This window comes from Wyeomyia smithii, chromosome 1, assembly GCF_029784165.1.
Source record: "Wyeomyia smithii strain HCP4-BCI-WySm-NY-G18 chromosome 1, ASM2978416v1, whole genome shotgun sequence".
NCBI lineage: Eukaryota > Metazoa > Arthropoda > Insecta > Diptera > Culicidae > Wyeomyia > Wyeomyia smithii.
The window spans coordinates 184697299-184712488 of NC_073694.1; the positions used below are offsets into that span (position 1 = coordinate 184697299).

At 34.9% G+C, this 15190-nt stretch overlaps 1 protein-coding gene across 3 annotated transcripts in view; it reads right to left on the minus strand.

Annotated features, from left to right (window-relative positions):
• LOC129721045 (coiled-coil domain-containing protein lobo) overlaps positions 1–15190 on the minus strand; it is a 465133-nt gene that overhangs the window by 107333 nt on the left and 342610 nt on the right. The gene's annotated exons all lie outside the window — the stretch shown is intronic.

A 15190-nucleotide genomic window follows, 5' to 3' on the forward strand; every position in this document is an offset into this window, starting at 1 on the left:
CCATTACACGTTAAAGTTTGAGGCTTTGCAATTATTGCGTTCTTGTAGTTCGCACAATTTTAGATCTTATTTCACACAAACATTGTGCGAAAAGTACACGCTAACGGTTATACGACAAATATATGAAACTAGCTCGACGCACATTACATAACTTTCCCAAATCTTTCACCAAGAGTACAAATATATAAGACAATACTATTGCTGGTCAACCAAAACATGAAAATATTATGGTTGTATGCATATACGAAAGAAGTGTTAACCTGCGACACATTTGTTACTCATGTTTCACAGCGGCCAGCTTTTGTGTGTAGGATCAAACGAATTAATGACGATTGTATTGAATAAATTATTTAAAACTAAAGGATAATGTAGAGTGACGTTCTGTGACGTAGTATCAAATATACAATCAATCTAGATATGTAATAGTAACGCAAAATTTTGCAATCGTCATAATTTTCAAATATTTGTAGTCTCCGTACCGACGTTTTTCGAAATTACCAAAAACCAAAAACTAAAATAAGGCGAAATCGTTACTATCAATTGTTATAATATCTATCAATTTGATTAGCCATAAATCTAACCTAAAACATTCACCATAAGTTTAATACAATCATCATGCGCATAGGTCGAACACGAAGTGAACCTCTGGGAGAAAGTACTCAGAGAAAATGATTTATTTTCAATGTAAGGCTGATTTATTGCCGCCTATTTATTTAACCTTTTAAAACGCACATCCTCTTTCCCGGCGAGGGCCGGTTGTGCCCTCTTTCTTTCTTCCTCGACCCGTTTTAGGACACTCGCGCCCTGTACGCATCTCAAACATTTGTTTGACAGTTGGGTCCTGTCTGATGAGGTAAGGCAGAAAAAATGAAAAAAAAAAGGATAAGAATATGGATGTGAGCAAGCATAAAATGTTTGTTTAATGGTTTTACTTGGCCATATCATAGTCATTATCCTTGAAGGAGACAACCTAGACACCTTGAAGCGCATTGGTGCGAGATTAGAGGTTTTGACTGTTTTTTTTTTCTTACTAGGTTTACTAGACAACCGACTTTCAAAAGAAAGGGTCACACGCCGTAGGTCCCGTTACAGAACAGAAACTAGTTTGTACCTTCCGTAAAACGTCCTGCACCATTGTTTCCAGTTCTTGTAGCGCTTCCCGAACAGTTGTTTTCTGGGAAGTCAAAACACAGAAATCCCTCCGGTTCTGCTGGAAGGTCTTCCCGGTAGAAAAGACAAGACGAAGGATGCTGATTCGATTCGATCTACTTTCTTCCACGGCCTCCGTTTCCGTTGACGGGTTCGTGTTGTTTTGACAAATTTAATAAATATTCAAAGTAAGTTTTTTTTCTCGCCAACCCTGTAGCGCAATAAAACAAACATCCGTTCGCGGTTCGACTTGATTACCGAGGGAAGCCGCCCAGGGCTTAGCACATTCATTATTATTAATTGTAGTTATACAAAGCATTTCTCTTATTTGGTTACGGCGAAAATCCGCTAACGACCGGCCGGATGATTAATGGGCATCGAAGCCGACGTTTATCGGGGAAATTAGGGCCCTAATAATGCGATTTTTTCGATTGTGCACTCGTGAATTGGGGGAATTGTTGCAATTAATTCCCGTGCATTTCAGAGGAATCCGGCTGCGGGATAATGCAACCAATTGGATTAATAACACGCGGTACTTTCACACGTGGTTCACTGATTATGTATTTACATTGTTGGTGTAGTTTACTATAATGGAAATTACATTTGTATTATGAACATGCACACTGCGTACCGATTACTTGCCAAATCTTCGAAGTCTTCGAAAAGTTGCAGCCGGAAGTATGCCTTACCAATTAAACAAGATAATTATCCGGCATTGTGCGCTCAGTCGAGATTTTCGGACCCCGTCGAACCGGCGAGAAACCACACGTACAGCGCGGGTCCGGTGTATTATTTTTTTTCAATTTCAAGTATCCGGCGGTGAAATCTAAGTGATGGAGTGTAGGAAGAGCAGCCGACCGAGGAGTAGCTGCGAATGTAGGGGAAGTACCCAGTCCCTCGTGAGCTCACTTTCGCCACTATTATAATAACCACGAAAATAAAAGTTTCGCCTCAGAATGGCAGCACCAGCAGTGTGTATGATCATCACCATCATTATCGTGGTCTCAGACCGCAAGTGGTCACAAGAACCTACACGGATCCCCCAATGTCCCGTGGACGAGGGGGGGCGGAAAGTAGCACATAGCATAAAAAATAAACGCAATGCTTCCACTGTGACTCGTCGGCTGGTGGATTACTATCATAAAAAAAACCTTTGTGTTGGCACGAAAGAAACCTCTTAAAATTATATTAATATAAAAATAAGAATGCATCAGCGGCAGCAACAGCAGCTAAATAGAGTTCCAGGTTTCCGTACTGCCGGCCGCAGCGAAAAAAGCGGCACGAGAACGAGAAGCAGAGCATAATTTTATGCACAGCAACTGACGCATTTCGCGATAAAATGTGTTTTCTTGGTGGGTCTCCCCCTCTATTCTTTTGCTTTCGGCACTACAGCAGGGAGTGTGAGCCAAAAAATGCCAATCCAGCGTGGAACGACTCCTGTGGGATTCGACTTCGTCGTCATCTCCGTCGCCGTCATCGCGATTGGAAGATGGTTGGGCACTGCAGAGGATCGCATGGTGGAACGTGAAGGTAACCGACATATGCAGATTGTGTTACACTCACGATATTCGATATTATTTTTTTGTTGCTGCGATAGAAATTGCATTGCCCACCGGGGGCACGTTTCATTCATCCCGATGCTTCGACGGTGACGCCTCGACAGGATGAGGACATTGTACCAGCGAATAGCGGTTTAACTGACAGGAAGCATCGCTGCGGTTTTATACGTCCTGGCAAACTTGAACGGGCGTAATTATTGTGAATAATATTATGGTATTGGGAGAGTTTCTAGAAGATTATTTCGTATATTGTAGATGCAACAATGTATCAACTCTTAAACTATCATGTTTTTTTAATATCTTGAATTCGTCAGGTTCATAATAATCACAAGAAATAAGCATAATCTAGAAAGCTTACATTTTTGCGCATCGTTAATATTACTTCATAAAATGTTAAAAACTAACAAACACTATCATGGTGTGTACATCTATAATGCTACATCTAGTTTTTCTAAACTTTTAGCTGTCATCTTCATCATCATCATCATCAAAACTCTGTCTAATGTTCTTCTTCTAAATATTTACTTTTTTATTCAATTTTAATTTTTCAGTTCCCCTTTCCGCTCATTTTTTTCACATCGAATATCCCTTCTCTCATAAAACTTTTCTCTTTTACTAATTCTTCGTTTTATCCCCCCGTTTTCATTTTCTACATCCCACCTCGCATTTCTACCTTTCAATCTTTTTGTGTTTGTCCCTTCCGCATTTCTGCAAATTCTATTTTCCAGTGCTTTTTTAATTCTCTATCTCATTTTAGTTTTCTATTTTTTGTTTCCTTCATCAGTCCATTCGTCGTTCCAGCTTCTTTTTTCAACTTTCTTTACCATTTCTCCTTCGCATTTATTTTTCTTATGTCTATAACGATTTTTCTCTCCAACGTCTCTAATTTCCAGCGTCTCTTCTCCACTCTTCCCTATCTCTTTTAAATTTTCTATTTTATCTTCTCAATTCATTATACTATTTTATTTTTCAGTTTCGCTATCTTTTTCACCTATGCCGTTTTGTAACTTTTTTATCGTTGCCTATTCGATTTTCTTTTCCCAATAATCTTTTGCTTTTCTCTTTTTTTTCTTATTTTCCACATCTATTCAAGTTTGCCCTTTCCTGCCATATTTTTTTGTTATATTTTCTTCATTCTGATTTCGATTTCTTATCATCCGTTCCCATTTCGCATTCCCATTGCAGTTCTAATGTTTTGCTTCATTTTCATAGCACTATCTTATTTTCCCTTTTCATTTGTTTTTTCTTCATCTAAAACTTTTTTATTCTCTAGTTCAACTTTTTAAATGTTTTTTTACCATTTTCTTTTTTTTTTCGTTTTAATTTTTCCGTTCCAGTTCTTTCTGCCATTTAATTTTTTCATTTTACTTCCTCATTGCGCTCCATTTTGCGGACATAATTCTCTTTTTTCTCTTTTTTATTTTTTCTCTTTATTAAACAATAATACTATAATAATTATACTTCCTTCTTCTATTTCATATTCTTTTTTTCGTTTATCCTGTAAAGTTCTCATTTCTTCATTAGCCGTTTTCACAATTTTCCAGTATAGACATTTTTATGTCTCAACGTCTTGTGCCAGTGTGTGCTTGTTATTTTTTATGTGAATTCTTTGTTTTTTTTTTTTCAATCTTCCTGTTGAACTGTAGCATGGACATTTATGCCCCATTTTTTCTGTTCTTTCGCTTCAAAACTCTATCTTTTTTCATAAGTTTTTGTTTGTTTTATATTTTTTTACAACTCGTTTTCCCAGTAATCTGTTTTTCTTTCACTGGTAATTTTTTTTAACTTTTCTCTGTTATATCAAATTCTTACTATCTTTTTCCATTTCCCATTCCCATTTCAATGCCAAAATCTTGTTGTCCTTAATCTTTATAGTTCTATCTAATTTCCTTTTCTATTTCTTTCTTCGATCCATCTTTTTATGTTTTTTCTCTCGTTTCGTTCTAGACCATTTTTTTGAAAACTGTCCGATTTCAAACGTTTTGAACTCAGTCAGTTTCCAACCGATTTCTGACATTTTTGCAGCAATCGATTGGAAAATCATTTAAGCACCCGTCCAAAATTGTAATCGGATTGTGCGAACTATTGTACTATTGAAAATTGTTGGACCTTGTCGAAACGTGAATGTCGACCTTTGGTTGGTCGCTTGCTGCCTTTCCCTAAAAAGGACGACAGAATGGAGTACCTGGTTAGCCGGGAATGCACTCGTTGGGCTCTATATGAGACTGCTTCTCTCCAAGCAAATCAGTTTACTAGCAGCAGGCTGCAGCAGCGGACATCAACACCGATGCCAGTAGGCGAAGTGGATCAGCAGCGGGCAACAGCGATAGTGGTTAGCTACAGTTCCTACCTCTTTCAGTTCGGTTTCCCTACGATCTGAGTTGGACGCCACCAGCGGTAATCCAATTCAGATATCATTGGGTGAACACAACCCGAAACTGAAAAAGACTCGCACCGCCAGGTGGTTTGAGAAGCCACCATCATCCAACGTATGTTTATATAGGGTGTGTGTAAATATCTATAGCGTGTGTCGCTAGCTATATAAGGTGTGGCTACCGTGTGTGGCTTGCTGTATAGCGTGTGTCACTAGTAGTATAGTGATTAAAATTTCTAAAATTATCTCATGTTAAAATTAATTATCACTGTAAATCATTCAGAACTAAATAAACAATTAACCATGTTGAAAAAAAAAACATTCAGTTGTCAATCAATGGCATTGACAAACACAATTAACCCATTTTTGACTTCAGCTAAGCTTCAAAGTTTATCTGAAGAATTTTTGAGCTAGTGAATGAGCCTGAATCACATAATTTCTCGCTCAAGTCTTATTATTTGCAGCAAATTGTTATTTGAAAATTGTTATTTGAATTGTTATACTATAGATGGAGGAATGCACTATTTGCCCTCGTCTATAGTCTCTTCGTAGCTACTGCCTAAATTAAGATATCTTAGTGCAACTTGATACAAAAGGCAGCTTCAAAACAATTCAATTTCGCATTCTTATTTTGGATACGGCAGCAAGTAAAACCGCATAGCTGCACATAGCTTCTGCTGCTGTTCATTGTCGTTACCGGTACCGGCTATAGAGGTGAAAGTCATCTAAAGTAGTGAGACCATTAAATTAATCAACCCCAATTGAGTGTATTTCCAAACCTATTCCAAGAGATACATTGACATAAGACAGGCTGTCGTATTCTACGTTAACTTTGCGGTCGTGTCTTATTAACAACCTCTTTACTTTTTCATTTTACTTTCTCATTTCCTTTTTCCATTTTACGAACCATTTCTCTTTCTCATCATGGTTTCTTTTTTACATTTTTTTCAATTTCCTTTTTCTCTATCTTATTTCTCTATCCCATTGTTCTTCCTAAGTTCTTGATTCTTTCATTATTTGAATTCTACAGCTTTCTAGTACAGATATTTTTATGTCTTTTCGTCTTGTGCCAGTGTGCTTGTTACTTGTTTATATGTATTCTTTGTTTTTTTTTTCCCGATTAAATAGTCGCAAAGAAATTCACGCCCTAGTTTTTTTGTCAAAATGATTTTGACTGCCTAATATTTTTTCGAATGATTATTACAGTCTTATGCAACTTTCGCTCCTATGTTTCAGTTTTTTTTTTAATTATCTTCTACAATTCGTAATCTCTTTGTCTCTTTTTGGTTATTTTCATCGTACGTTTTGTCCAACTTTGCATTTTTATTTTTTTTTCAGTTTCCAATATGACATTTTTGTTTTCATTTCTTATCTGCCTTTTTCTATTTCCTTTTTTTTGATGAATTTTAAATTTCTATTTTCTAATATATAATGATTTTTCGCATTTCTCTTTCCCATTTCATTTTATTTATTAAATTTCTTTAAATTTTTTTTTCTCAGCTTCCCTCTACGAAGTTTTTCCTACCGTTCCCATTTCTACTTCTTATATTTAAGTTGTTCTATTTCGATTCTTTTTACTTTTTCTTTTAATTTCCTTCACCCATTACTATTTACCTTTTCGCTTTCTTTTCGAAATCATTTTTTTATTTTCCATTATTCATTTTCTAATATTTTATGTCCCTCTTAGTTTTCACTATCGTTTTTCCATTTCCCTTTCCATTTTAATTTTATTTTACCGTTTCACATCTATATCCCAATTTTCCTTTTCACTTCTTTTTCCCATTCATTTTTTTCCGTTTACTTTTCTCATTCTCTTACGAATTTTCTGTTTCATTTGCATTTCCCTTATCCATTTTTATTTTTCTCTTGGTATCCTGTTTCACATGTTCGCTTTTCATTTCTTATCTCCTTGTTTCCTTTTCCTCTTCCTTTCTTATTATATTTTAATATTTGTATCTCTAATTTCTTTTTGTAGCATTTTTTTTTTTGAATTTAAGTTTTCCGTTCCCATTTTCCAGTTCAGTCCTCCCCTTTTTCTACTCCTTTTCCCTTCTTTAGTTCAGTTTACCAGTTTGGTTTTTTATTTCGGGTTAAAGTTTCTCTATCAAAATCGCATTCCAAATAATTTCCTCTTCCACTGCTCCTTTACCATTTTTTCTCTGTTTTTAACATTCCCTTTTCCCGCTTAACGGTTTCTCCACCATCTCCTCACCGATTTTGTTTTATCATCTATATCTTTGGAACTCATTCTCTAATGTTTATTACCTTTCTATACGTTCCCATTTCGATTCTCTCTTCTTTTCTTTTCTTTTTCTTCTGATTCCCTTCGAATATTTCTTATTTCTATCTACCTTTGTTGTCGCAATCATTTTTTTCTGTTGTTATCTTCTCTGATATATATTTTCTCTTAGTTTTCACTGTCATTTTTGCATTGTTCATTCCCATTTTCCCAAGTTCCCAAGTTCTATTTTACCGTTCCACATCCATCTCTCAATTTTCTTTTCATTACTTATTCCTAATCGTTTTTTCTGTTTTTTCTCATTTTCATTCAAATGTTCTTTCCCATTTTCATATCCCTTATTCAACTTTTTTATTTCATTTCTCTCTTAGTTTTCAATTTCACATATTACCTTTCTATTTTTTATTTCCCTTTTTTTCTTTTCCTTTCTCATTAATTTTCAAATGTCAAATTTTTCTTCTCGCTCTCATTTTCCAGGTCAATCCTCCCTATTTACTATTTCTTTTTTCCTCCTTTAGTTCAATCCACCATTTTGGTTTTTTATTGCGGGTTTTAGTTTCTCATTCAGATTCAACTTTTCCAATTAGTTTTCTCTTCCACTGCTTCTTTAATTTTTTCCTCTTCCACTCTCCTTTTGCATTCTATACTCATTTCATTTTAAAATTTCTCTTTCTCGATTTAGGTTTTTCATTAACTATTTCCTTTTTTTTTCTCTTTTTCATATTTATCTCTGGAATTTCCTTTCAAATTTTTATTTCCTCTATCTCATTTCTCGTTCTCATTTATGTTTTTAATTTTTTTTTGCTTTTCTCTCCGTTTTTTTTCGAATTCCCATTTCGGATCTTTTTTTTTCTCTTTCTCCCATTTCTAAAATCTATTTACCTTTTCTGTCTCAACCTTTTTCTTATTTTCGCTTATTCTAATTTTTTTTTTCTCTTAGCTTTCACTATCCCTTTTTCCATTTCCCATTTCCAAATCAGTTTTGTTATATAGTTCTCCATTATATCCACATAAATAGCTTAATTTTATTTTTTATTCCTTTTTCCAATTCACTTTTTCCATTTATTATTTCTTATTTATATTCAAGATTTCTCTCCCAATTTCTTATCCTTTCGTTCTTTCTCACACACTTTTCTTGCTCATTTCTTCTCTCTTTTGTCACGTTTATTTTATTTCCTTAGTACTATTTCCAATATTCTTTTCCTGTTTTCGTGATTCTGTTTTCACCTGCATTCACGTTCCTTTTCACTAGTTTCCATATCCGGACTACCTTGTTATTGGGGCGAAACTAGATAGAATAACAAGGAAGTTTTATTCGCCGTATCACGAAGTAAGCCGGTTGTGTGATAGTTTAGATTTTTTTTTAAATTTTTTTAACAATGTTCTTTCCCAAATTTGTCATTTTGGATGTTTCTCTTCTTGTTATTTTAGTTTTGTAATATTTTTTAATAATCAATATTTTGAGTTCTTTTTTACATATTATGTTTTTTTTTTTATTCACACCCTCATCATTTTTTTTTTATTTTTGCTTATCTTGTTATGTTTTTCTTTAAAATTTTTGTATATTTTTTCAGTCGGTTTTGGAAATAGCAGAACCAGATGAGAAAGGGTAAAAAAAGAAAAGTAAACAGTGGAAGTTAACAAAAATGAGTAGATGAGACTGAAATAGAAAATGGTTAGCTTTTTTTTCTGAATAATTATTACTGTTTCATGCTGTTTTCTACATTTTTTCAATTCTCTTATATAATTCGTATTCCCATTAATTTCCTTTTTTTTTGTTTTCTACTTATTTTGACATTTCTCTTATCACACTTTCCTTTTAACTTTTCTTTTCAATTTTCTGCTTCCAGTTCGGCTCTACAGTTTTAATCTCCATTATTTCTTTCCAAACCTTTTTAAATTTCTGTTTTCTAATTCCTATTTCGCATTTCTTTTTCCTGTTTGAATACAGTGATCGCCCGATTATATCAGTATCCGATTTTATCTGCCCCCAATTTTATCACCTTTTTCACCCGATTTTATCATCATATAACATTCCATAAAAAAATGTCAGTATGAACTGCTTTTATATTCAGATTCAATATTTTTGTACTTTTGCACAGCTCTGGGAATCGTTAAAATCTGTCCACGTGGTATGTGGATGGCCCCTTAGATCCCAATTTTCGTCCCTAACTTTTTTCCACATTTTTCTGAATATTTGAACTTTTTACAAAGTTATCAGCCTTCCAAAAATGCATGTTTTTGCAAAAAAATATTGTTTTATCTATTTAAAAAAACAAGCTATTTGTCATATAATAATATTTTCAGAAGTTATTGCACGTCCACCATCTCCAAATCTCGCAATTATTCACAAATGGCAGTGCCACTGTCAATTAAGATACAAACTTTCGTCTTTTCAAATCTGTAGACAGCATCCTCGATTTATTTTTATTCTTAAATTCATCGGTGTTGTTTCAACTACGTCATCGATTTTGTGTTATATTGTTTTATATTTGTATGGGAGCCCTCCCTTCAAGGAGAGGGTGGGGTCTCGAGCTACTCTAATAACCTTTTCCGTCCGCAAATACCCCTACATACAAATTTTCACACCGATTGGTACAGTAGATTCCACGTCATTAAGGATCATAGAGACAGACAGACAGATAGAATTGCTTTTTAATATGATTAGATTTCTCGTAGTAATTTAAATCGCTGATTTTACGTATTAAATTATTGGTTTAAGATGGTAAATAACAAAATAATAATAAAAAAAATTCCCGAGTTTATCACTTTCCCTATTTTATCATCCCAAACATCATCAAGGGGGTGATATAATCGGGTGATCACTGTATTTCGTTTTTCGCTTCCATTATCCAGTTTAATTTTTCCTATTTCTTGTTCAGTTTTTCCTTCTTTAGTTCAATATACCATTTTGGTTTTCTATTTCGCGTTTTTGTTTCTCTTAAATCCAGCTTTTTCAGTTGCTCTTCGACTGCTTCTTTGCATTTACCTTTTCCGATCTTCTTCCTCATTCCATGTTCATCTCACTTTTTCATTCCTCTTTTCTGTTTCACGAATTTTACTAACTATTTCCCTCTCTTATTTTTCTGACTTACCATTTCCCGTTTTTCATTCACCTCTCCTTTTTTTCCTTCCAATTTCTTTTTTAGCTTTCCTTTTCGAATTTCCTTCTACCGTTTCTATTTCTCTCTCCTAATTTTTTGCTCGTTGCCATTTTGATTATCTTTTATTTTTTTTCTTTTGGTTTCCTTCACTTATTTATAGATCCTCTTTAAACCTTTTCGATTTCTATTCAAACCATTTTTTCTATTTTCTTTTATTCTAGTATTTCTTTCTCATCTCAGTATTCACTATCCTTTTTTCATTTCCTATTTCCATTTTAGATTTATTGTACCGCTCTCCATAAAATCCACACTTTCCCCATTTTCTTACCATATTTCTTTTTATTTTGTTTTTTACTTTCTCACACACTTTTCTTGCTCATTTCTTCTCTCAAACGCCATTTTTGTTTTCTTTTCCCATCTTATTTTGCAGTTTTTTTTTCTATTTCCATTCTTGAATTTTCTTTCCACCTTTATTCAAAGTTGGTTTTATCAGTTTCTATTTGTATTATGTCAGGCTGTTTTTTTATAGTTTATAGTTTTTGTTTTTTCAAAATTCGTCATTTTTATGTTCCTCTTCGTGGTATTTAATTTTTATCAAATTTCGTTCTGATTTATTTTCAACTGTTAAATGTAGTTTTTACTTTAGGTACTTATTTTTCAATAGTCTATTTTTTGTTTTAGTTTTTCACCATTTTTTTCATGTTTGGGTATAAATTGAAAATAGTAAAAAGAAAAAGAAACGGGAAATTTAGACAGAAATAAAAAAATAGTACCGATTTTTGCACTGAATAATTATTAGTGCGTTAATCTCTACTCCGCTTGTTTCGTTTGTTTTATTATATTCAAATTTCTAATTTCCCATCTTTGATTGACATTGCTTATCTCCCTTTCTCCTTTTCCTTCCTCAATTTTTCAACTATTTCTATTTTTTCTTTCGCACGATTCTTTCCTGTTTGGATTTTACGTTTCTCGCTCCCATTTTTCAGTTCAAATTTCCTCATTTCCTATTCATGCGTCATTTTTTCAGTTCAATTTGCCAGTTTAGTTTTTTGTTTTCACGTTTAAGTTTTTCTCAAATCGGCCTTTCCCAATTAGTTTTCTCTTCGGCTGCTCCTTCACATTTTCCTTTTTTAATCTCCTTTTCTATTTCATGTTTATTTCCATTTCCCTTTTGGCTTCCTTAGGCGAATTCCCCTCTGCCGGTTCGATTGCTTCTTCAAAGTTTTGCTCGTTCCTTTTTCGATTATCTTCCTTTTCTTTATTTTTGTTTTTAAATGGGTTATTCCATTTCTGTTTAACTTTTCCTTTTCCTGATTCAATTATATCGTTTTTACTTTATTTACTTAATCTTTTTCTAATATACCTTTCCTCTTTCAGTTTTTCACAAACCAGTTTTCATTTCACATTCCCATTTTAGTTTTATTTTACGTTTCTTCGTTGTAATCATATATATTCCACCTTAATTTTCTTTCTCAATACTTTTCCCCATTTCTATTCAAGTTTTTTCCCCATTCTTCTACGTTATTAATTTTTCTATTATACTTTTTTGAACACATTTTTTTCTTTATCCTCATCTTTATTCTCCTCTCCTATATTTTTTTTTCAATTTACTTCTCCAGTTTCTATTGTCTAATTCTTCCTTTCACCTTCATTTACATTCCTTTTTACTGGTGTTTTTTTTTGCTCTTCTTTAGCCTTTTTACTTAACTTGTTTCGGCGTTTATATATTTATTGTTCGCAAAAGAAAGAATTGTTAAAGGAAAAAAGAACAAGTGAAAAAAATTGAATAGGGAATGAGAAGATAATAAGCAAATGATGGAACGATAGAAAAAAAAAGTGAAAAATAGAACAAAATCAGTTAAGAAAAGTGTTGAAAGGGCAGAAAAGAAAATTGAAAAAATGAATGGTAAGACAAGAGACGATACACATACGTACACACTTCGATGATTTTGAATACATTTCTACATACTTTAGTTAGTATTTTTTCTAATAGGAGTGTCTGTTTTTGATAGCTGTAGTTGTGTTTATATATATCTTGAGACATATTCTGAAAATAAAAAAAAACATTTTGTTTCATTTTTGGATTACGTTTCTTTTCGTAGGCAGGCTTTTTAGTCAAGCTTGAAACAATAAAATTTCCTGTTCTTCTCTTATTTTCAACCTAGCACTTACACTAAAAATTCAATTAAAATGAAATTCACCAACAAATTTATGAGGCCATTAGACCTTTGACACTACGATTGCGGTTATCAGGGCAATAATTCATTTTCATCAACCATAGCAAATACCACTAGGTATTTGCTATGGTTGATGAATATGAATTATTCCATAAAAAATAAAACACCTCAATCGACATCTTCGTCTGCTTTCAAAGTTTAATAAAATTATCTGCAATAATTTATAAAATTATCTGCAATAATTTATAATTATAGTACCGACATTAGCGGCATGCTAATTGACGTTAAATTTGCAAGACACAACTGTTCAATTAGACTTTCCTTTCGCGATGCAATTACCTCTTAGTGCATTCAATAGAAGAACAGGAAGAACACGATGTTCAACAGCATGTTATTGGTCGTGTTCTACATAATGGTGTGGACGCGGGGCGCGTGAAACCGCGTAAATGTAATTGCCCTCAGGGCGCCGGTAAAAGCGCAAGCAAAACTATGATCCACTTGACGTCGGAGCTGCGGGAAGTGCATGCTCTCTCTGCATTAATCACTTCGTTAACAGGATAATAAAACGGCAGCGTTGAGTGAACAAACAGAATATTTCTTTGTCTATTACATCGAGAAATCATCAAAAAAAAAAAAAAAGTCATCAGATTGTTTATTGTCCGCGACTGTAGAATTTACACCGGCGTTCAAAAGTCCAGCATCATAATGATGCACCGCAGCATAATCTTCCTCATTTCATCCACCGGGGACCCGAAGCTAATCAGGAACGGTGCATTTTCACCAATGTGCAGCGCCAGGTTGCAACCGGTAACTAATAATAACCCACACACTAATGACGACATTCAATGCAGAAAGACCGTTTTTTAGTTTAAACGCTGCTTTTGTACTGGCGGATCGTCACATCGGGAGAACAAGGAGCCACTAGAGGCGAGAGAACACGTTGATGATGGTCACGTCATTATTATTAGCCTGTAAAAATGCGACTGCCTCTTATCGGACCTCCTCTGCCACCCGTGGATCCCTGAATTGAGGCAAACCTCATGCATCGTTGCGGATTCACCGTTTGACTGGTGGAGTGTTCAAATTATTCTGATGGCCAGCGTGGCGTCAAGTGCCTGCCGTACAAAGGGGCCCCGAATGCAGCGGGTTTAACCCGGAATTACTTGAAACAGTTGTGGAGAATTTTAATTTCGCAGCATGTGTAGATTGGTCTGTCATGACGGTGGGCAGGATGGTCAAACAATGAGCGCATAAAATGAGGGCAATCGAACCTTCTTCTTCATTTTGTTGGTTGGCTGGTTTGGCAACAGGATTAGCGAAAATGAAGTTTGGGCATGGACTCGTTTATGAATATCTCATGGCAATTGGAGAAAAGGTATTTGTTGCATAAATTGCATTGCAACAAGTGGATATTCCACAGGTTAGGATTAATGAAAATCCTGATTTTTGGTAGTAAATTATAAACGTATTGCTGATTCGTTGTTAACCTAGTACCACACTAACTGGTCACTAATTATTATACATCTTATTACAAAGTATCGGAAGGTTCAACCAAAAAGGGGTAGTATCGGAGAGTGTTCATCAATTTGATAAACCGCTTTCGTCTAAATGTATTCGCACTAGAGGAGAAAATGATGGTGACCCTGGAAAGATTCAAAATGGCATCTGGGGTCAATTTAGGGCTTCTATGCACCATTGCGGTTACGGAAATACCCGTATTTGGTCATTTTGTGCTATTTTACAGAGAGCGGAAGGCGCCATCTCGGAATATAAAACGGCATGTGGAGTCAATTGCTGGCCCCTAGGCATTATTCTGGTTCCGGAAATACTCGTACTGGATGGTATTCGACCATTTTGGTCTGTTTTCCGGAAAAGTGGTGAAAATATGTTTTCCCTTTGAGTGGAGGAAGAGAGTCAAACGACCATAGAAACGTTTCTTATTTTCTAAAATCCTCACTTTCCAAATTTGGCTCCATTTGTCCTTGAGTTATGCATACACTTGTGTTTTATTTGTATGGAAACCCTTCCTTCCAAAAAAGCAGGGGCGTCAAATCACCATGAAACCATTTCTTGTCCTTTAAAACCACCACATGCAAAATTTGGTTCCGTTTGATTGATTAATCCTCGAGTTATGCAAAAAATTGTGTCTTATTTATATGAGAACCCTCCCTTCCAATAGACACAGACAGACAGACAGACAGACAGACAGACAGACAGACAGACAGACAGAGACAGACAGACAGACAGACAGACAGAGACAGACAGACAGACAGACAGACAGAGACAGACAGACAGACAGACAGACAGAGACAGACAGACAGACAGACAGACAGAGACAGACAGACAGACAGACAGACAGAGACAGACAGACAGACAGACAGACAGAGACAGACAGACAGACAGACAGACAGAGACAGACAGACAGACAGACAGACAGACAGACAGACAGACAGACAGAGACAGACAGACAGACAGACAGACAGACAGACAGACAGACAGACAGACAGACAGACAGACAGACAGACAGACAGACAGACAGACAGACAGACAGACAGACAGACAGACAGACAGACAGACAGACAGACAGA